Below are 21,312 nucleotides of genomic sequence, written 5' to 3'. Positions count from 1 at the left end.
ACTGAGACCCTTTAATTTAGTTCCTCGTGTTATGGTGACGCATTCCCCCAGTCATACAATTATTTTGCTGCTACTTCGTAACTGTAATTTTGCTCCTGTTATGAATTGTAATGTAACCATGCAGGATATATGACACCATACTCCAAAGGGGTTGCAGCTCACTGGCTGAGGACCACTGCTCTTGAGGGTTTGTTTGGTTTATTTTGTTTTTTTTTTTAAACTGTCACTGTGTAGGTTTTCTGTTACTCATAATCAAATACAGTGGATATTTCCACCAATATTTAAAACACTTCCAATATAGTGTGGTTAAAAGTTTAAAAGGACATTTCTCTTCATGATGGCAAGAATTTAAATGTGATTTTAATAATATAATAAACACGTATGTGGGGGTAGAGAACCAGCTTCTTATGGTTTGAAAAAAAATTTTTATTTTACGAGTATGGGTGTTTTGCCTGCCTGCTGCTCTGCCCTGAGGCTAGGAAGAGGGTGTTGCATTCCTGGGAACTGGAGATGTAAGCTGCCGTGTGGGTGCTGGGAATCCAACGTGGTTCATTGGAAGAGCCTTGTCTCCAGCCTCCTCTCGTGTGATTTTAAGGTAATGTTTTGACAGTATAGTTCGCCTCTTGCTGAATGTCTGTGGGCCTAGACATACATCCCTCCATCGTAAGTGGTTTCCCTGGAAATGCTTTATTTTTAAGGAAAATAAAGTCATTTTAGGAAAGTGAGGGTTGAACATTGCTAAGAAAATAGAATAGCCTCTGCTCATGGTGGCTCATGGGTCATGCACGGAAGCCACCACTTGGGGGGACAAAGCAGTGGGTTTGCTATGAGTTTGAGGCCAGCCTTGGCTATGTAACAAGTTCCAACCTGAGCTATACAAAAATACCCTGACTGAAGGCAAGAAGTGCCTGTCAGAGTACCCATCTCAGTGATTTTTTTTTTTTTTTTTTTTTTTTTTTTTTTTTGTGACAGGTTTCTCTGCGGCTCTGTGTAGCTCTGGCCGTCTTGGAACTTACCCTGTAGACCAGGCTGGCCTTGAACGAATAGAGACCTACCTGTCTTTTCCTCCCAGGTGCTGCGATTAAAGGTGTGCATCACTACTGCCTGGCTTCAGTGGATTCTTGCTGTGAAGCCAAGGCTAGCCTTCAACTACTAATCCTCTTGCTACTAATTCCCAGGTGCTGAGAAGTTAGATGTGTACCACTGCGTGGCTTATGTGTTGTTGAACTCAATCCCTTTGTGCATAAATAAGCAAAGATTCTACCAAGTTGTGTGTGTGTGTGTGTGTGTGTGTGTGTGTGTGTGTGTGTGTTGAGTTAAATAAAAAAAGGACACCACCCCCACAGTGGGCCACATGGCACCAGTGGGGTGTTCTCATCTCTGCAGACTCTCTGATTCTTTGCTTTTTGAAAGCTCTCCACCAGACTCGATAAGTTCCCGTGGTGGATCACTGCCACACCATCCCCATGCAGCAACCACCCATCTTGTGGTTAGCTGTCACCAATCCCTGTAACCTGGCAAACTCCAAACTCTAGAGGCTTGTAATTTATCAGTCAGATTTATATCAGTAAATTCTCACCCCACAAAACATGCACACAATAAACTCAGAGTCAATGGACATTGATATAAAATGCTCACTTAGATTAGACAAATTATCCTGAAATAATCCATCCCTTATATAATATTCATAGCTACCTATGGCTATTCAAAACCACACAGATCTGGGTCGTCCTTCTCTTCTTCCGTCTTCCTTCCTTCTCTCTATTTCTCCCACCTCTCAAAAACTCCGAGTCTGCCCTCCTTTTCTACTGTCCAATCACAGGCTCTAGCTTTGTCTTTCACCGGCCCTCACCTGCTTAGAGACAGCCATCTACATGTGTGTGTGTATGCAGGGAAGAAAACAGACAGTAGAGGAATATATCCAGTCCCTGTGATAAAGTGCTGACCTATCATCTGTGAGGATTTAAGTTTAACACGATATCTCAGTGTAACTCCAATCACGGTACTGGAAGTCTGACACTAAAGTAATCAAGGAAGCTTGGTAATTATTGTGGAGCAGGGACACAAATGGACGTAGCAAATAGATAAGAGGTTCTTAATGTGAAACGTATGAAGGTGCCCATTGCTATTAGGTAGTAGATGCTGTGCATGATGCCCCATTTAAGGGTGGTATTGGAAGCACCGTGTCCCGGGTGGACTTACGGACCATCCAGGTCTGTTGGAAATGTGATTATCTGATATTTTTTTTTGCATGCGTGTGCAGAAGCATGGGTTTATGAGGTGGGGGATCACGGTATTGTTAATAATTGGGTCTTTCACTGGTTCGAAGCACCTCCTCTAGGCTAGGCTGGTTGGGTCACCCCCACCCTTCCCAGTGCTTGGATACAGTCCTATGCTACCAAGCTGAGCTTTTTATTATGTAAGTGCTGGGAATGGAAACCAGACTGTAGTGCTTGCGAGGCAGGCTCTTTATGACTGAAGCTGTCTTCCCAGCCCCGATGTCTTACTGTGAAAAGAACCCCAAAGCTGGAACAGAACCCCAGAGCTGGAACAGAGGTACATGCTTTTAATGACAGCACCTGGGAGGCGGATTGAATGGGGAAATAAGGGAAGAGAGAAAAATAAAAGGAGAGGACATGACTGCTCCCAGGTAGGTGGAGGAGAAAGTTTATTACAGATGTGTGGGAGACCATAGCCAGCAGACATGTCTGGAGAGAGGTCATGCCCCTGATCCTTGAGGGAGAGATGGAGGGAGAGAAAGGAACCAAGGACAGCAGCCAGGAGACCAAAGGGGCCAAAGATACAAAAGGGAGCAGGTAACCAAATGTCAGGATCACACAGGGAAGAGGTTCCGAGGGAAGGGAAGCCCATGCACTCAGGTACACCAGTCATACCTGTAACAGGTAGGGACTGAGGGATGCTGGGAGAACCTGAGGTCAGGTCAGTTTTGATATGTCGAATAGGTACCTCAGCTGTTTGTTTCAGGGTTTAGAACTCAACAGGGATCTTGGTGAATTTGAGGTCATCATGGTATACATAGCAAGTTCCAGGACAGCCAGGGCTACATAAAAAGACCCTGCCTCAAAACAAACAAAAGTGACCCCCACTCAACATAAAAACAAAACAAAACAAAACAAACCTCTAACTCAGAATGATTTTCTATCTTACAGTTAGCATTATTTCAGTTCTAAGTAACATATTGGAGAGTATTGTCTTTTATTAGGAGTGTCTACTGCTCTTCATATGGTTCTAAAGAAAGGTATTATCACTGGACAAGCCAAGGTTCAGAGTGTAGTTCCCACAATATTAAGTTGTTGCAGAGCCATGACAGTACTGATTGTGTGAGACAGATACACACGACTGTTTAAACTTAGAAACCTTTTGGGGTCTTCTTTAAGGATTTGGCGTTAAGCTTTAGTAACTCAGAAAGTTAACCTAATAGTTTTTGTCTGTGATCTCATCTCATACCGCTTTTTAGTGTCTGCTAGAGGAAATCAAGAGGAAATCAAGCAGGGCAAGAAAGTGCTCTGATGCCTGTCTGTGGTTGCATGGGTTCTCTAGGCAAGGGTACCCAAGGGTCCTTATTGTTAATCTTTAGCATGTTCCCTATTTTGGAAGGCAAGGACCCATATTTTAATCTTCTTATATAAGGTGTCCCAAGCAAAGGTGTGATTTAAGAAAATATATTATCAATTAAATAAGTCCAAGCTGGCAAAGATGGCTAATAGCCTAATAGCCTTGGTTCTACTCTGGGGCCTACGTGATGGCAAGAACTCATTGTCCTCAACCTCCACTCCAAACACGCACACACACAGGAACAAACAGGAAATGTAATTAAAACCTTTTTGATCCCATAATGAAGATCCTTGAAGGAATAGTCAGAACTAAATTGGGCTTACTTTTTTTTTTGAAGCTCACCTATGGCATACAAAATCAGAGGAAAAAATTTTTATGGCTGTCTCCAATTCTCATTGCCATGGGGGTCTAAGAATTGGTGTGCCAGACTAAAACCAAAAAAACCCTCAAAAATAGTAATGATAATAATAAATGATAATGATGATGATAATAACAACCAGCCCCCACAAAACAAAAAACAAAGCAAAACCAAAATCCAGTATCCAAAGAATTACTTTTAAAAATTACCTTTAAAGGTCAATCTCCAGAATCACAGTAAATAAAATAAAATTTTGCTGTTCTGAGCTTTATCCCCAGAGTTCTGGATTTTGTAGGTATGAATGTGGCTTGGGACCTCAGGTGATTCTGATTTTAGCTACCTGTTTGCCCATTATCCCATGAAAACACCATCTGTGCTGGCTAGATTTTAACGTCAACTTGACACAGGCTAAAGACATCTGAGGGGAGGAAACTTTCATTGAGGAAATACTTCCCTAAGATCTGGCTATGGGTCACCCTGTAGAACATTTTCTTAATTAGTGATTGATGGGGGAGTGCCCGGCCCGTTGTGCGTGATGCTATGCTGGTGGTCCTAGATTCAGTAAGTGGGCTGAGAAGGCCAAGTGAGCAATACCTCTCTATCAGCAGCTCTTGGCTGCAGGTTTCTGCTGTCTGCGTTCCTGTTCTGGCTTCCTTCAGGGATGGATTACAACATAAATGTGTATGTCCAATAAACCCTTTTCTACTCAACTTGCTTTTTGGTTTTTGGTTGCCATGGTGTTTCAACAGAAACCTTAAGATAGTGTTTTTAAACTTGAAGTTCCAGAAAAATCCGAATTGCAACCAAATGTCTATTTCTGCCAGTTTCACTGTGGAAATTGCTTCAGAAATATGTCCTTCTCTCCGAAGTTGGATTTGCACTCCCTTGGGTCTAAATTGTCCCAACTAACTTATACCCTGAGGTTTAAAACGTCTTTCAAAGACTTGTATAAGTATCAGCACAAGCGTGTTTAAAATCTCTTCAGGTGAACGTTTAAAGTTCCATTACACTTTGATTTGGAAGAATTAACCTGGTTCACTTTCTAGCCAAATCTGGTTGCTAGATGACCATTTCCTTCATCTGCCTTGTAGAACTCCTGCAGTTTATTCTGGATTCATCCTGGTCTTTGTGAAGCCGTTTTAGTAATCATACCCAGAGGGAGAATCCTTTATGTCATCACTACCCTTCGCACACGTTCAATGATTACCTTCCATTCCAGTCTGGGACTGCCTGCCAGTTTTACTTTTGTATCTCCAGTTCTACCTACCACGACTAGCAAAATGCAGGTGCTCTTTAAGAGAGGAATGACCTAGTGAATGTCAAGAACCTAGAGAAGAGTTTTAAAAATCAGAGCTCAGAAACAAAACACGGAACTGCTAAGGGCTGGAAGGCAGGCGGTAAAGAAGACGTATGAACAATCTGAACCATCACAAAATCATCCTGAAGGGATTACTTGTCCCATTTTCTCAAGTGGGTTTTCAGCCTTCTCAACTTGCCGCCCACTCTCGCCTGCTGGAGACAGGTCATGCAGGTATCCCAACAATGAGGCTCTGATTGGTCAGAAATGATTTCATTGTTAGGGAACATCCGGGCTCTTTCCCTCCCTGCAACACCTCCCCAGAGCCCTACGCGCCCAGTTTTGTACTCCCGCGTGCGCCCCACCCGTGGCTGAAGCAAAACAACGCCTTCTCTCCAGGCCCTTTCTCCAACCTCTCTGTACTCTCCCTTCACAGCTCTAAGTCAAAGAGAGGCGTCCATCTCTTCCAATGAGGGTCTAGGGACACTTTTCTGGCCAATCAGGAGCTGGATCTCTCCACTCTGGGTGGGACAAATTTCCACCTATAAGTGGACTGCCCGTTGGTTTCTTTATGGTGTTCGTTTTCCTCGAGGCATAGAGGTCAGAACTGCAGGGTCTTCAGATTCGGGGCTTGGCCGCCTCCGAAGACTAGCCAATCCCTTTTAGGATACTTTTGCGTGTTCATTTAAAAAAAGCCGAAGTGACGGACTTGGAAATTGGTTCAGTGAAGGACAAGCAGGGGAAGCCAATCATCGGAGGGCCAGGCCTCCATTTGGACCAATCAGAAAAGGAAATCGGTCTCCAAGGGGGGCGTAATTTGACTGACAGAGGACTCTACCTATGGCTACTAGGGTGGGCAGGCCGGTGACGTCGGGAGTTAGTGCAAGGCGGAGGTGGGGCTGAATAAAGTAAATGGTAATGAAGGGTTGGGCCTCACTGGTGGGCGGTGTTTGATGGATAGTTGACCTTGCCAATTAAAGGTGGGCACTGACGCCCAATGGGAAATTAAAGAATCAGAGGCGGGGCTGTGTGGGCGGGGAAAGAGAAGCACAGAGGGTACTAGGGGCCAGGTTGGGCGGGAGAACGTAGATTGACAGGCTTTTCAGCAAACCGAGGGCAGCGGTGACACGCGCGGCGTCCCAATGGGTGCCCTTGGGGGGCGGAGCCCGAGGAGGGGCGGGGAAAGACGGCAGTGCGGGGAGGGGGTTGCAGAAGGAGCGGAGCGGCCGCTGCTCAATGGCGGAAAAGCCGCTGGTACTCTGACCGCCTGGTCCCCCCTGGCAGTTGCGGGGGAGTTTCCTGCCGGCGCGGCTGGAGTCTCTGTTTCTCTGTGTCCGGTGGCTGGAAGATGCTCCAGAGAGATCAGGCTGCGGCGGAGGAGGTGGCGGCGGCCGAGTCGGCAGCGGCGCTGGGTTGGAGAGAAGGCGGCGGCGGCGGCGTGAGGGGCCGGACGGTGTAAACAGCTCGGGCGGCGGCGGTGGCCGAGCCCCCGAGGGCGAAGCGGCGGCGGAGGCGGTGTCGCGTCTCGGGAGAAAGCCGGGGGCCGCGGGCGGCTGTGCGGCGGGCAAGCCCGCGAGACCTTGCCTTCCACCTTCGCCCCAGGTAAGGCCGCTCTGCGCCCAGCCGAGTGGGGAACGGCCGTCAGTCCAGCCTGCTCTCGGAGCACCGGGCTAGGCCCGGACCCGGGCCATCGCCTCCGCTCGCGCTCGAGGCTTCGGGGGGCGCGGCGAGGGAGTAGTTTACCCGCTCGCGTGGAAGTCCGCTGCTTCCTCTCGCGCCCCAGCATGCAGGCAGCGCCCATGGGCGCGCGGGCCACCCCAGGCCGCGGCTCACCCAGTCCTGCACGCCGCGCAGGAAAACACCACCTTTCGGCGTTACTCTCCGGGTCGCTTTCTGCCCTCCCCTGCGCTCTGCTCTACTTCCTTGTGAAATCTTTCTGGCTTTTCTGTCTGTGCCTCTCTGGGCCTCCTTCCTCCTCCTGTGTTTTAAACCGTTTCTCTTGCTCCTAACCAGATTCGGGTCGTGTCTGTATGTGCCCCACAACCACTGTCCGAAAATTTCGGAGGTCGTGCTTAATAATGGACTTCTTAAATGAAATTACTATGAACTCTATCCCAACTTTACTTGAGTTCCATTAAGAATAAACTGGTCAGTATTATGTGGTCCGTCATCATTTTATCATTAAAAGCCTTTAAGGAAAGAAAGTGTCATTAAACAGAGTGAAAGGAACCCTGAAATAAACTTATAAATGAAGGGCTTGGTGAATGTTAGCGCCATGTCTTCATTTTTTACAAAGTTGAATGACCTCTAATATCAGTTTTAGCACCTCTAGGACGTTTGCCCATTTTATTTGGCAAAAAATCGTCTCTTAAGGATTTGATAGCTCCCCAAATTCATCAGTATTCAAGCGCTTCTAAAAACAACTTGGAAACTTAAAAACAACTACGAAGCTGTTTTGGTAAGTCACCGGAACTTTTAAAATAGGCCCCACATGTTTAACGTATCAAAATAAAGCTGGCAGAAGTCTTATAAAGGGATTATTAGGGAATTTGAGTCGTCTTCGTGTTATGTGGCTATTTTGGGGAAAATATTCTTTTTCTGTTAACAGAGGTTTGTAGCTACTGTGATGTGAGAATTACTGAGGCTCATTGTGGGATTAGCACAGGAACTCTTTATGTTTGAGCGGCTACATGGATGGAGAAGTGGTAGGTTTGTGCAGTGAAGAGAGTATAAGTCACAGTGTGTTCTGGGCAATGGCAGAAACACGCCATGGCCATACATGTTAATAGATGTCATTTCATTTGCTTTCTCTGTTGTGCAACTACAGTGTTCCTTTTGTAGGCCCTCTTTGAAATATGTCATCTCTAAGTAAGGAGGTTATTCTGATTATTAGAGAATTTTCTAAGAGTGTAGACTTAAACTTGCAATAATATTAAATGATAATCTTTTATTTTAAGACCAGGACATGGGGAGCTGATTATATAACCCCAGCTGGTGTTGAACTAGCTGTGTAGACTACACTGGCCTTGAACTCAGATAATCTGGCTTCTGCCTTCCAAGTGCGGGGCTTGAAGGTGTGTACTACACACTCAGCTAGATGGTGATTTTTTTTCTTTAAAGAGATGCTTTTGTGGTCCTTTCAGATGGACAGGGAGTGTGCTGTTACAAGAATTTATTTTTTACTGTTTCACTGTTTATTATTTAGTGGAGTAGTCCTCTCCACACACATCTGACACACCCCTCCCCTTTCCCCCTAATTGTTAGAGGTTTTTTGTTTTTGAAACAGGATCTCAAAATGTAACTCAGGCTGACCTTGGGCTTACAGTGTAACATAGGCTGGTCCTCCTTCCTCAGATTCTTGGGATTATAATGTACCACCATTCTTGTCTCATTTCTCTCTTCATATTTTAAAGTTATTTTTTATATTCGTTTTATGAGTGTTTGCTTACATTGTGTAAATGATCCACGCGCACTACCACGTGTGTGCCTGGTGCTGGTGGAGGCCAAGAGGGAGTGAGAGGGCATGAGATCTCCTGGAACCAGTTACAGCCAGTCGTGAGCTGCCATTTCCGTGTTGGGAACTGAACCCCGGTCTTCTAAAAGAGCAGCAAGTGCTCTCACTGCTCTCTAGCTCCTGAGCTCTCTCTATTAAAGCTTTAATTTTTCTTTGTTTTTGCTTAGTAATGGTTGTTATTTTCTTTGTTTTTCTCTCTCACACCCTTCTCCTAAGACAGTTTCTGCCTGGTACCTTTTGTTCATGTATGTTCATGTATGTTCATGTATGCTGTCACTTGAGCTTTCATATTTTAGTTGGTATTTCTCCATAAGTTATGGGCAGGGCGTTCAACACCTGTGTTCTAATGCTGGCTGTCTGGTGTCTGAAGACTCCAGGAGTAAGTGAGAGCCGTTTTAGTTCCTGTGATGGTCCTGTCAGTACAGTTTTATGTCAGTAGTCAGTAACTAATCAGTCCCCTAAGATGATATCATCAAAAGGGTTGGGATACTTGTGCATCCAAGAACAGTTGATTCGTAGGTTGATTAGATCAGAAAAAGTAGCTCTTCAAAGTTACAATGTTTCTTTCCTATGATGTATATTTCTTAGTGGAACTCATTTGCCATATACTATCATTTCGATCTGGAGATTTATTAAAAGTTAGCTGAGCCAAGAGTTAAAGGTCTTTCTGTGTCCTTGTGCCCGAGTTGGTAAATATCTCCTTTATTGTATCTCATGCTGAGAGCAAATGTTCTCCCTCCCACCATTAATGTTGGAACCTGTGTAATGTATATTTCAAAGTATTGTGTGTTAAGTGTAAACATTTAAAACTATATGGTAGCCTTACCTTGCATACAAAGGAGTAAAATAATGTAATCCTAATAGTGGCTTATTCTCCTGGCACTCAGAAAGTTGAGGCAAAATATTGCAAGTTCCAGAGGCCACAAAGCAAGGCTACGTTAAAAAATGCTACCAAAATGAATACAATTAACTTATTTTTGTTTTTTTTTTTTTTCAAAATACAATTTTGGTGATTTATTGTTTCTTTTTTTTTTTTCTAAGAAATTAGGGAAAAATCAATGGTATCAGATTTATACAAGGATATTTGGTTGTGGTTTTTATTTTTAATTTTTTCAACTTTAAAATTTAATAGAATTTATGCAGTAATTTTAAGGTATAATTAATGGTAGAGATTTGAAGAATGTGATAGTTTTAGGTTTTCTGTGATTCTTCCTTGTTCTTGTTTCATTTTTTCATTTTATATGTGAGAGTGAGGGGGGGCTGCCTATCCTGGAGCCACTTGCTGTGGTAGTGAGTAGAAGTCAGACCCAGTTCTCCCTACCATGTTGAGTCCTAAGGATGCAACTTAGGTCATCAGACTTGGTGCCAAGTCTTAGTCCCCAATGTATCTCTTCAGCCCTTATCGTTTACTTTAATGAACTCGTTTTAGATTTAGAATGACCCTGAATACTGCTGTTTTCAGTTTTGTTGCATAATATAGTTGAGAATGTTAATAGAGTTGTATTTATTGAGTCAGAGGATTCATTAGCTGAGGATATGAGATAAGATTCTTGAATATTTGAGAAGGCTCCAGATATGAATTAGGCTACTTTCCATATCACTGTTCTGTGAACTCAGGGTAAAGGTAAGGTGGAATAAATTTGCGAACTATTTAGATTTTGTGTTTTATATTTGCTGAGTATAGATTATCTTAACAGAATTTGTTACCAGTTCCTACCAGTTAATGAGTACATGTGAAAAAGCTACAAAAGTCTCATAAGTCGTATTTTACTTTTTTTTTTGTAAACAGGGTCTCCTTTATTCCAGACTGGCCTCAAATCTCAGGTTCTCCTTGAACTTCTCTGACCCTCTGCCTCCCACTCCTGAGAGCTCTAGGGTTACCGGAGTGTTCAGGCCCATCTGGTTTGAGAGCTAGGACAAGGGCTTTGTGAGTGCCGAGCAGGTGTTTGCCCAGTGCTGCTCTTACCCTTGTTGCTCTCCTGTTTGCTTTGGGTGTTCTCAACTCGCTGTATTAGGGAGTCATTTGGAAATCCCTGTTCATGCCCCTTGATCACCTCCCTCCTTGTCTCCTTGCTTTCCTGTGCTCATGGTATAGTCCCTACCTAGGACCTTGGAAATACTAGAAAGTACTCTTATCTCTGAGCTGCAGCCCCAGCTGGTTTTCATGTCCTTTCACAAGTAGAGCAGTTTTAGTCAGTGTCTGTGTAGTTTCAGTTGAGAAGGTGGGTCTGGTCCCCAGTCCTCCCAGAAAGAACACCCTTTCATTAGCTTTCAGTAGTGTGATCAGGCGGTTAGGTCAGTGAGGGGAAAAGGACCTTTTACTGACTTCTTGATTATATAACATTTCCAAACTTAGATGTAATACTATGTTGCAGATTTAATTATTTAAAATTTTTTAATAACCTAGTATTCTAGAAAACATGTAGATCACTTTTTTTGGTGTTTGGGTTTTTTTTGTTTTTGTTTTTGTTTTCTGTTTTTTTTTGTTTGTTTGTTTGTTTTTTGAGGTGAGATTGAACCCAGGGTTTCATACGTGCTAGACAAACCATCTGTTACTGAGCTACACGCCCAGCCCATACCTTTCTTTTTCTCCATATTTCAAAGTTCTGTATTTCCCCAATTTAATTTTAATAGACACATTTTGCTTCTGAATTATGGTCTTGAAACAAACCACTTCTGAAGTAAAGTGGCGTATCTACAGTATCTTGGCATAACATGTACCTCGTTTGTTTGTTGGGTTTTTCTTCTGTCCAGGAGTCTCATTATCTAGCTCCCTCCCTCTCGCCTCTAGAACTCAAGTAGACCAAGCTGGCTTTAGACTCAGTTCTCTCTGCCTCCGCCCCCACCTCCCACAAGCCCTGCAGCAGTAGGTTACACAGTAGACTTACTCCTAAGGCTTGTGATATTTAAAGCACTTTACCACTTTGAAGCTTTTATGACTTGCCAAGTTGAGTGTGTGTGTGTGTGTGGGGGGTGTGTGTGTGTGGGTTGGTGGGTGGGTGGGTGGGTGGGGTGTCCAGGGTGTTCTTGTACTAGTGTACTCCAATAGGAGCCCCATTCGTCCCTACAGTACTAAATACTTTATTAACTTGTTAAGGTTAAAATAGATTCAATGTTTTCCTTTGGAGAATTTTGAAATGCTAGGTTTCCAGGCCAGTCTGGGTACATAGTGAAACTTTGTTTCAAAAAGAATCAAGTGAACAAAAAGAAGTATCATCAAGATTGTGTTTTTCAGCTTTAAATGAACTTCCGGAAAGTTAAACATCTTGACTTCAGAAGCATCACTACTTGGAAAACCTACTCTGTGTCAGTTGCAGAACAGGACCTAGGTGCAAAGGGTCTGCTTCTTGGATGCTGTCTATCTACTGTTGAAGGAGCTTCTAGGGATGGAACCAATTACTGAGGGAGAAATGGAGGATAACATCTGTCTCTAGGAGCCTTGTGATTTTTATTTATTTAGAATGACCTTCACTACAAAATAGATGGTTAGTGAAAAATACATTGTATCATAGAGAGAAAATGATCTTTTAATGAAAACTAAAACATTGGTTAAATTCTCCAGTTTGAATATAACAGAGTGAAGCAAGTGGATAGTTTGTATTTTTATAGGTGGTAGGTACCTGAGAAGAAGCAGGACAGACAAAGGATAGGTAGATGAATTTAAAAGTTTAGAGGAATTCATGGGCGGTGGTGGTACAGGCCTTTAATCTCAGCACTCTGGAGGCAGAGGCAGGTAGGTCTCTCTGAGTCCAGCCTGGTCTATGGAGCAAGTTCCAGGATAGCCAAGGCTACCATTTCAAAACATACAAAAAAGAAGGATTTCAAAGTATTTTAAGCTCGAAGCTGCTGTCACTGGCTCTTAAATAGAATTGCGTTTTCTTGATTCGGTGTAATTGCTCCAAATATTCTTATGAGTTAGAGAACATAGGAGTTAATCTGTTGCTTGAGGATATCTAGTCTTTCTGGATGGTATAGGTCTTCCTACCCCAAATTAAACATTGACCTCTGAGGTAAGGGCCTGGTATTTCTACTTAATGTAGGTAGTCCTTTATATTTTCCTACAAATGAGAAAAAATTACCCAAAATGATACAAGTTTAATATCTGAAATGCTTTCTGTAATTTTTGTTTACTCTAGGCTACAATCTACAGAGGCGTAAAAAGCTCACAGTGGTAAAATATTGAATGTAGCTCTCTGTAACTCAGGTTCAATGATGTGGGTGCAGAGTACCATTTCTGGTTGTGTTGAACAAAAAAGAGACCCCTCCCCCAGTAGATCTTCTAGTCTAGATCGTCATGATTCTTGAGTTCACTGTGCAGCTGCACTCCTCTGGCTGCTTTCAAACACAGGATGTGTATGTTTCTCTACACATTTAGAACTGATTAGAACTTAACTGGTTGTTTTGTTTGTTCTAACTGTTGCCTAGGCTGCCATGGAACCAAGTGATCTCCTGCCTCAGTCTTTCAAGTAGCTGGGACTACAGGTTTGTACTGCCTTGTCTTCTGAGCTTCACTAGTTTAAAAAAGGAAAGGAAGAGTTTTTGAATGATTGGACAAAAATTGGACTGTTAGGAAGGGGAAATTGTACTTCAGAGCAATATTGCTTTCACTTTAGAATGAGACAGAAAAGTGGTCCTTAAATTAGGAACTAGTTGTTTCCGCTCAGTGTCTAATGTGAAAAGAGGAGACTTTTTCGTAAGGGAGAGTGGGGATGTGGCAGGCTAGTGAGAAGAGGGACCGTACTTTAAGTGCATCGGTTGACTGGTAAGGATGGGGCTAGGTCAGGGCCCTGGGTTGATCTTCAGCACCACAAAAGGTAAACTATGGCTTGGGAAAGTCTGCAAAGTGCATGCTATTACTTGAGTTGGAAAAAGACCTTGTTCTTTTCTGTTCTTAGTTGAATGATTAATGGCTGACCACTAGTATCTGATAATACTGTCACTGACTTGTGGCTGCTACTTTTGTTTTCTGGCTGTTTATTTGACAATTCAGCTAAAGGATGATTGATACTCCTAATTTGTTTTTAGTTTCCTGTCCTCGGTTGTCTGTTGTCACTGCTCCCCTAATTCCATGACTTTCGTATGTTACCTCTGGTGCCTTTGCTTTTTCTGTGTGAAGTTGTCCTACTCCTGCCTGTGAAGCAGTTGCTGACTGTGGGCCTTTTTCAGCCACAAGGTTTGAGGGTTCTGTGTACTGATCCAGTTTGGTAAAGGCAGACATTTTTCTTGAGATTATACAAGCATTGCACACTAGGCCTGAAAGATCTGAGTCTGTTTTTATTTTGATTCATGATTTTTTCATTTGTGAGTAAGCTGATGTGATCCTCATTGTTGCAGTGACTCAAGATTAGGTTTCTACTCTAAAGTGAATTTAGTTGTATTTATTTACAATATAAGAATAACCATTGGTTTCACTTACGACATTAGAAACCAGCTTAATTCCATCCAGGTAGTGTAAAATACATTGAAGTTTGGGTGCTTACAATGATGTTTGATTTGAATGTTAAGTTGATTAGTATAGTGTTTTAGTAGGTGGGGAGAGCAAGGTGACTTCATTATAACTATATATTCCTTTTTTTTTTTCTTTTTTTTTCGGAGCTGGGGACCAAACCCAGGGCCTTGTGCTTGCTAGGCAAGCGCTCTACCGCTGAGCTAAATCCCCAACCCCTATATATTCCTTTTTATCGAAGAAATTACTTATATTGTTTTTCTTGTTGCTTCGTTTTTCTTTGATCCTAGACCTAAGGCTCCTTAAGAAGAGCCAGTCTGAATGGATTCTGGTCTAGAGCAGAGCAGCCTCAAAAGCAGCTGTCAGGCTAGACATTAGGGGCTAGGAGGGGCTGCTTTGTGTACATCAGGAAAGACAGCAGGTGATGGGAATTTATTAGTGTGCCCTCTGTTTGCAGTGAGTGGGCGCTTTAAGTGTGGATCACTAAAGAAGTAGTGAGAGGGTAGGATAAAGTTTGGAATGCTGTTGTTTTCATTGGTTAGCTAACAAGTAGACTGAGGTGGGCATGTGCATAGTGTTATATTCCTGCTTAGGGCTGAGGCATGGCAGTTTAGAGGCTATGGTTCTGGTTAACCTAGACTGGGATTAACCTAGACTAGGTATTATTTTGTATTTAGTGGGGTGTTCTGTTATTGTTGTTTTTAGGCCTCCATCCCCACTTTTGAGACATGAGAAGCCATCACATCTTCCCCATGGGACATTTAGAGTATGTTTTAAGAAAACAAAAGTTGTGGGGTTGGGGATTTAGCTCAGTGGTAAGGCCCTGGGTTGGGTCCCCAGCTCCGAAAAAAAAAGAAAAAAGAAAGAAGAAGAAAAAAAAAGTTGTTAGATTAGAGAAAGGGCAGATGATGGCAGTTGAGCGGGGAAGCAGGTACCTCAGGTGATGATGTGGAAGATTAGCATGGTAGCTGGAAAGGGACACTTAATCAACAGCACGAATGGAACATTAGGAATTCCAAAAATAGTGGTTGGAAGAACGATGATTTCTGCTTTGGGTTACAAGAAGTGTTTGTCATTAATACTAGTAGGTACATTGAAATAGCAGATTGTTTGGGTAAGAATTTTATTTATTAGACTGCAATTGAACAGAGGTGGCAGATTCAAACTTAATTTGTAAAATTTAAAGTTTATCTGTGAAGGGGTTGGGGATTTAGCTCAGTGGTAGAGTGCTTGCCTAGGAAGCGCAAGGCCCTGGGTTTGGTCCCCAGCTCCGAAAAAAAGAAAAAAAAAGTTTATCTGTGAAGCCAGTAGAGGTTGCAGAAGTTAATTTTGGCTGAACTGTAAGTGTCTTTTGTGGTGGGGGGCAGGTGTCTACCTTTCAGTTCAGCTTAGAAAGCCAAAGTAAAATGAGTGAATACAAGTGTTAGCTTCCAGAAGGAATTGTTAGCAAGAATGAAGTGTTGTGCTGTGAAATATATGGCTTCAAGTCTCCCTCGGAGACCACAATGGTAAACAGGCTAATTCAGCCAGGTAAGACATTACTATCTGAGTTACTTTCCTGGGCAGATTGGTGATTTAGAGGCTGAGAGTGGCTGTATTTTTTGTTTGTTTGTTTGTTTGTTTTGTCACGAGGAACTTTTCTAGGTACCAAATACATTAGACACAATGGACCTCAGATAGTGGTGTTCCTAGGCAAACTCTTCTGTGGTGTCAGGACTGTAACTGTGTAGATGGAGTCTTGTTCTACTCACTCCTTTTACACAAAGCACTAAAACAGACAGTCAGGCCTATAAATAACATTTTCTCCAAAAGACTCAGGAAAACTTTGCTTGCCCCTTAACTTGCTTTTTATAATTTGTATCTTTTTATGTGGGAGGGAGACGATGACAAAGCTAGAAGTCAAGCAGAGTACCCTGAGCTCGATTCACTGTCATTCTCAATTGGAAAGTGTTGAGGCAACTTTTGAGTCTGGGTGAGATTAAAATGGTGATCTCTGTCTGTTTAAAATCAAGCGTAAAGTCATGGCAAAGTCCAAAGTTGTGCTAGCCTTTGTCTTCTCCTCCAGTAGTGATGAGTAGTTCTCTTCACTGGTTCAGCACTACTAGCTGGGGAAAAATATATCTTAATTCTGGGCAAGGAAACCAATCATTTTTCTTTAGAATATTAAGCTTTTAATATACACACTCAGGCTGCTAATAGGCTCTGTATCCTTAACCTACTTCCGGGAGACTTTGCTTCAGTCTCTTTAAAACCCAAAGCCATGAAGGCGATTAAACAGAAACAGAAGCAGAGGACAAACAGCAGACATGGATCTCAGACATGAAGTGAGAGAAACCAGACACAAAGGACGCTGTGTCTCATAGGATTTCGTTGCCATGCGATTCTAGAGGCAGAACTGCTGTCCTAAGAACAGGTCACTGACTGCCCTAAATTGGAAAGGGAGGTGAACTTGACAAGGGAGTGCAGTATTTGAGAGGGATGAGAATTGTTGGGGTGACACAGGCTCATTGTAAGAACTCATCAAACTGTGCATAAAACAATGCAGCGTCTAAGTCAGAACGAAGCCCGAGTAAGACCTTCAGCCAGAGGGTGAGCCGGACGGACAGCAGCGTGGAACGCACAGATTGGATTCATGGCTAATACCTTGAGATTTTCATGTACCCTCATTGGCAGTAGAGCAGGCAGAAAAGAAAAACGCTTAAATGTATTGTTTTCTTTGTTTCCTCTCTTTTTGTGGGCTTGTTGGTTTCAGAAGTCATTGAGAAGATTTCAAAAATAAAATAACTGAAAGGAATATTTAAATATAGTAGCCAGCTTGAAACACTCAAAGGTTCACTGAGTGATACATGAAAGGATAGTCATTTTAAACAATTTATTCATTTATCCAGCTGTATAGCGATTGTAGATTTAGGACATGATCCTTAAGGTCTTTTTCTTTTTTTGGTTTTTCAAGGTAGTGTTTCTCTTTGTAGCCCTAGCTGTCTGTCCTGGAACTCTGTCTGTACCCCAGGCTGGCCTTGAGCTCAGAGAGATCTGCCTGCCTCTGCATCTCCAGCTCTGGGATTAAGGTGTGCACAGCTACATCTGGCTTGTTTTCATGTTTTATTTTTTGAGAAGGTCTCCATAGCCCAGGCTGGCCTGAGCCTTGTGGCAGTCCTCCTGCCTCAGCCTCCCAGCCTCAGTGCTGGGATTACATGTATAAGTCACCATGCTTGTAGTGTTGCTCCCATACTCTGGCCCCCCCCCCCCCCCCCATTTTTAAGGTAAGACTACAAACTTGAGGATTTAAGTAATTAGGTCAGAGTTAAAACAGAGTAAGTGGTTGAGCTGGTGATTGAATTGGTCTATTTTCTGCTCAAGGGAGGAAGTGTGGCAATCTGAAAGACAAGGACATACCTGGGTATGTCTGCAAGTTTTTGACCCACAGTAAATGGACTCTGGTGACAAAGAATGTGACAGTTTTGGCTTTTTACAGCTAGAAATGGCAGGCATGGATTCTTAGCTGACTGCCACAGTGACCCTCCAACAGGATGGCTTTTTTGTCCTCAGTAGACCCTTTCTTCAGACCTAACATTCCAGGGCCTCATGCTATTTGTAAATTTTTTCCCTCAAATCATTTGCAAAATTTGTCTTTTCTCTCGCTGCATGCCTTAGAGTATCCCTCTTAACACATGGCATGGAAGGTAGCTGTCAAAGTTTGATGCCAGTTTTATTTTCTCTCATATATATGCAACTTGTTCTTTTTGCCTGAAGGTAGAAAGGATTTTTCCTTTTAAAAATATAAGAGTTTATGTTTAATATCATCTTTCCTGGGCTAGTTTCCACCTTTTCAGTATGTTGTTTTGGGGTTTTATTTGAGGAGAGCTTTCTTGACTTGTAGTTTTTAGCGTTTGCTCTGTTACATGGCATTGGTTTCTTCTTACTTGGGAACCATCCTGACATTCATGTTGAATCATACCCTCTCCTTGGTGCTGGAATTCCAGGAGTGCCTGGTTCAAGCTACTGCTTCATAAATATGAAGAAGGACATAATTAGTAGTCCGAAGAATAAGGGAGGTGATTACCTTTATCCTGAGAGCTTTTTAGTCCAATTGAGAGTGGGAGAAGTGAGGGTAAGAGGTCTGGCTTTGAGTGCCTGGTTGCTGTCTTGATAGCTGTGCCTCTGTTTCTTCACCCGTTTGTGTACGTATATGCAATGCAATTACAATAGTACTTTTTCTAGGGTGGTTGTGGGCACTGAATAAATGCTTTTAAGTTGTGTGACTCTTCTGTCTGGTGGAGTAGAGTCTATAGCGGTTGACAGTTGATCACTTCATCCTCAGTAAATGCTCCTTCAGCTCTCCCCCACACTCCTGCTTGCTGAGTCTCGATGACCTTGACTTCAGTTTCTCCACTTTTGATTAGTAGATGTTGTAGTACTCATTCTGTGGGTCATGACCCTCACAGGGTTCCAGATAATCTATCCTGCATTATCACATATTTACAATATGATCCATAAAAGTAGCAGAATATCGTTATGGAATAGCAGTGAAATAATTTTATGGTTGGGGGTCAGCACAAAGTGAGGAACTGTAGTAAAGGGTCTCAGCTTTAGGAAGGTTGAGAACCACTGTCCAAGACTTGTTTCTTCAGGCTCCTCCTCTCCTAACACTCCGTTCTAGTGGGTTTAATGATCCTTCACACATACCCAAACAAGGCCCTCCCCTGTGTATCCTTCGTAATCCAGCTGCCTGGATGAAAAATAGGTGCCACCTGACATACACTACTATTCTCTCTTTCAAGTTCATGTTTTGTCCAAGACTAAGTCAGGGGTTTAGTTTGGTTTTGTTGTTCTAACTGGAGCATGCATATACATACATACATACATACATACATACATACATACATACATACCTGTATCTGGGAATAAAGAAGGGCGGGTTTCAGTCTTCACTAATCCCTAACTGAAATTTAGTATTTTCTTCAAGTGTGACATCTATTTTATACTCATTGCAGGAATCCCAAAAGTCATTGACACCATTTCAGAATTGTGTGGCTTTATTAAGCCTGCCACTAGGTCCTGTCCCTATTAATGAAGAAGACGTTGTTTGTCTGGCTTCTATAGTTATCCAGATTATCATATGCATGGTTTCCATATATTGTAATAGTTTGGCCTGTTTTTATTTTTATTTAAATCATATAGTACATACTAAAGGTCTTAGGCCTGTGTGTGGGTGTCTTAGCTATGTGTACACCACGTGCATTTAAATCATATAGTACATACTAAAAGTCTTAGGACTGTGTGTGGGTGTCTTAGCTGTGTGTGTGCACACCGTGTGCTTACATTACTTGTGCAAGCCAGTCAGGGCCTTAGACCCCTCCAGCTGGAGTTAGAAATGGAAGCGAGCCTCCCGGTGTGCTGGGAGTCAGAGCACTGGTACTCTGGAATAACAGTCAGTGCTCTTTAACTCCTGAGCCTTCTTTCCAACTCCCATATATACTTTTGACATGTATTTTCTTTTATTGTGGTTAGTGAGATTCATCCATATCCTTGTATATTATTTATAATTTACAGCTTTACAATCATAAGCCCATAATTAAAAGATAAGCACAGTCTGCTAAAAAGACCACAAGTGATGTCAGTTTTTCTTTGGGGAAATTCTCACTCTAGCCCTGGTTAGCCTTAAACACCCAGCAATTCTCTTGCCTAACAGACACCCCCAAGTTCTAGGATTATAGATGGTGTCAATACCTAATTCCTCTTCTATATGCTTCATTGTCCTGCATTGAGAAGTTCTAATTTCAAGTTTACCTTCGAGACAGGAAAGTGTAGCTTGTATATAGACATGCTTTGTTCACAGTTAAGACCTGCATGTAGCCTGTGTTTTAGAACAGACTAGTTATGGCTAAACAAAGACGTAACTGTCAGCAATTCTGTACTTGTCTTTTGTAGCTTAACTATCGGGGTAAAACTTAACTTTCCTTAGATGGGGTTAAGAAGGCATTGTTCTTGCCCCAAATTTGAAACCCCTGGACATAGTATGGGTAGCCCTGTGTGTCTAGCATGTGTGAAGCTCTAGGTTGAATTCACAGCTCAGGGAAAAATAATGCTTTCTATGCTTTCAAACTAGGCAAAGAAAGTCAGAGTTGTTCTTGTGATCTCTATCACATATAAATTAATGTCACAAAATTTGTGACTTAATGAGTTGATTTTTTTTTTCACCTCCCAAGTTTCACTTTTGAGGAAGTTTTAAAGCTTCAAAGGCTTTTATATCTGTGAATAACATCTATTGGCTATGAGCTGGGTGTGATCAGTGTCTTCTTACCTAATTAGTACAATAAAATGGTAAAATCAATTTATTAATTGCTTGATAGTTCAAATCCTTTTGAACTTTCATATGATTATTTAAAAAATCTTAAGTAATGCTACTGTGCTGTTTGGAAGAAGAAATAACTTATGCTTCAATACTAAAACATTAAGAAGTGAAAGGCAGGCTCCTGTTGTAATCCTACCACTTGGGAAGGGGAAGCAGGAAAAACAGGATTTCAGAGTTAACCCTTAGGTTGACTTTTCTCAAAACACAATAATAGAAAATAAATGGGCAGCACTGAGGGGGTAGCTCACTGGGCAGGTAGAGCCTACATTTGCCGCCACGCCTGATTTCCTGAGTTAATTCCTGAACTCCACGTGGGAGAGAACCAATGCCTGGAAGTTGTCCTTTGACAAGCGCATGTGACATATGTGTCCACAGACAGACAGACAGACAGACAGACAGACACAAATAAAACGTTAAGAAATGGGTGGGGACCAATTGTTTAGTTTTTGTGAGTTTCCTGATGGGAGAGGATGTGTGATCTTTTTCTCTGCTCCTTCAAGCAGTTGACAGAACTAGAGTTGAGGATTGGAGCAGCCATTTGAGAACTAACATTGAGAACTGTGGTAGTAGCTGTTGGCCTGTCTAGCAAGAGGCACTGGGCTGGTACAGTCTGGATGAGGACACAGTGTGTCCTCGGTACAATTTGAAAATGGAAAGGCACTATTCTAAGCAGCTTGTTTGTAGGGGTTTTTAGCTCACTATGGTATGTGCATCCCATACATACACACAGCAAATAAAATGTAATTTTATTTTTTTCTTCCGGGGC

The 21,312-nt window shown here is 42.5% G+C and overlaps 1 protein-coding gene across 3 annotated transcripts in view; it reads left to right on the top strand.

Annotated features, from left to right (window-relative positions):
* Nucleotides 1-5,600: 5,600 nt before the first annotated feature.
* The window catches only part of Ppm1b (protein phosphatase, Mg2+/Mn2+ dependent, 1B), a 60,677-nt gene continuing 44,965 nt past the window's right edge, over nt 5,601-21,312 (top strand). For 2 of the 3 annotated variants that reach the window (NM_033096.3, NM_001270619.2), the window contains 1 exon segment: nt 6,442-6,833. The gene's annotated coding sequence lies outside the window, so the exon portion shown is untranslated. 3 annotated transcript variants of the gene reach the window in all.

The sequence above is a fragment of the Rattus norvegicus genome, chromosome 6 (assembly GCF_021556685.1).
Source record: "Rattus norvegicus strain SHRSP/BbbUtx chromosome 6, alternate assembly SHRSP_T2T, whole genome shotgun sequence".
In the NCBI taxonomy this organism is placed as follows: Eukaryota; Metazoa; Chordata; class Mammalia; order Rodentia; family Muridae; genus Rattus; species Rattus norvegicus.
This window is presented reverse-complemented; position numbering and strand designations above follow the sequence as displayed.